This window comes from Nerophis lumbriciformis, linkage group LG36 (assembly GCF_033978685.3).
Source record: "Nerophis lumbriciformis linkage group LG36, RoL_Nlum_v2.1, whole genome shotgun sequence".
NCBI lineage: Eukaryota > Metazoa > Chordata > Actinopteri > Syngnathiformes > Syngnathidae > Nerophis > Nerophis lumbriciformis.
The window spans coordinates 17,932,501-17,934,927 of NC_084583.2; positions in this window are offsets into that span (position 1 = coordinate 17,932,501).

A 2,427-nucleotide genomic window follows, 5' to 3' on the forward strand; every position below is an offset into this window, starting at 1 on the left:
CCGCCACCCCCGTGGCCGGGGGCTCGTAACAGGGGTCACTCCGTGCGCTCCGCCCGCGCAGCTTACCTACCCGCCACCCCTGTTGCCGGGGGCGCGTAACAGGGGTCACTCCGCGCGCAGTGCGCTCACGAAAGGGGTGGGGCTCACCCTGGTTGATATAGAGAGCAGGACGGTGGCCATGGAAGTCGGAACCCGCTAAGGAGTGTGTAACAACCCACCTGCCGAATCAACTAGCCCTGAAAATGGATGGCGCTGGAGCGTCGGGCTCATACCCGGCCGGCGCCGGCAGCGAGACGCGCTTGGAGGTGCGCTCAGCGCGGCTCCCATATGATTGCGCACTGGTGTGCGTCTGGGTCGTGACAGCGTGGCACGCGAATGTCTGTGCTGCATTGGATCAGTCTCCTTTCTTTAACAGGCAAAAGCTTTATAACCTCAGTGAGGTTATAAAGCTTGCGCACCAAACACGAAGCAAGGCCATGGTGCAGGAGAACAAAGGACTTCTTTCATTTAAGGTTTGTGATAAACCATCAAACTCATTCGTTAAAAGGACTCTATAGTAATATAAAGCGAATTTTTCTGGACATTATCATGCAAGAAAAGTTTATTTTTGGGACCGCGATCACCGCGTAATGAGTTTTAAAGGTTGCATTACATTATTAACTGTCCCATGTGATCAGCCAGTGCGATTGGAAGTCCATGCTCAATTATTGCCTCCGTAAATAAAACTTCGGCATTTATCACATCCAAAGAATCTGTTTGGGCGACGAAAAACGTTGAAAGTTTTCCACTTGTATCGCTAGCAACGGCATTAGACTTGTGTTTTTTTGTCCCAACGTGGTCTTTTACATCGCTAATTCCTCCGTGTTCGATCGAAAAATCTTGTCTGCACAAGGTGCAATTCGCGTAGTTTTCACCCTTTTTTTTTTTAAATTAATGAAAAACCGTATTTTTTATCACTGCAACCGTAACCCTGAATAGGTTGATGAAAACCGTACGAATTACGGGAAAACCGGAGTAGTTGGCAGGCTCACTAATGCCTTGCATCATCTATATTAGATCGGGCGGATGGCGGGCGGGTGCAGTTCTGATCAAACGTTACATCGGGTGGATGGCGGATGGTTGACGACTTTCTGACGCGGTTGCGGATGAAATAAATTGCCTATCCGCGCATCTCTAACACACACACATCACCTTTCCCCTCCTTACTCTACTTTTCCTCCACCATGCAGTCAAACCATTTTTTGCCCAGTTTTGTCCGCGAAAATAAAAACTTTGCGTACACGGTTGATATGATTATTAATATGATTATTAATATACTGCATGTGCGTGGCTGCCTCCTCGTGTGCGGAAATATCAACTTTTTCGTGAAAGATTTGTGTAAAATAAATACTAACGCATCCTCGATCCTATAATCATGCTCACGTTTCAGTCACATGGTGTAATAAGTACATGATTTACATTGTATTTGTATTTATAACAATTGTATTGGTATTTACAACAAGTAATAACATGACTTACTGTATTTATAACAAGTAATAACATGACATCCTGTGTTTATAACAAGTAATAACATGACATCATGTGTTTATAACAAGTAATAACATGACATCATGTGTTTATAACAAGTAATAACATGACATCATGTGTTTATAACAAGTAATACCATGACATGTGTTTATAACAAGTAATAACATGACATCATGTGTTTATAACAAGTAATAGCATGACATCATGTGTTTATAACAAGTAATAACATGACATCATGTGTTTATAACAAGTAATAACATGACATGCTGTATGTATAACAAGTAATAACATGACATCATGTGTTTATAACAAGTAATAACATGACATAATGTGTTTATAACAAGTAATAACATGACAGCATGTGTTTATAACAAGTAATAACATGACATCATGTGTTTATAACAAGAAATAACATGACATCATGTGTTTATAACAAGTAATAACATGACATCATGTGTTTATAACAAGTAATAACATGACATCATGTGTTTATAACAAGTAATAACATGACATGCTGTATGTATAACAAGTAATAACATGACATCATGTGTTTATAACAAGTAATAACATGACTTACTGTGTTTATAACAAGTAATAACATGACATCATGTGTTTATAACAAGTAATAACATGACAGCATGTGTTTATAACAAGTAATAACATGACATCATGTGTTTATAACAAGTAACAACATGACATCATGTGTTTATAACAAGTAATAACATGACATCCTGTGTTTATAACAAGTAATAACATGACATCCTGTGTTTATAACAAGTAATAACATGACATCATGTGTTTATAACAAGTAATAACATGACTTACTGTGTTTATAACAAGTAATAACATGACATCATGTGTTTATAACAAGTAATAACATGACTTACTGTGTTTATAACA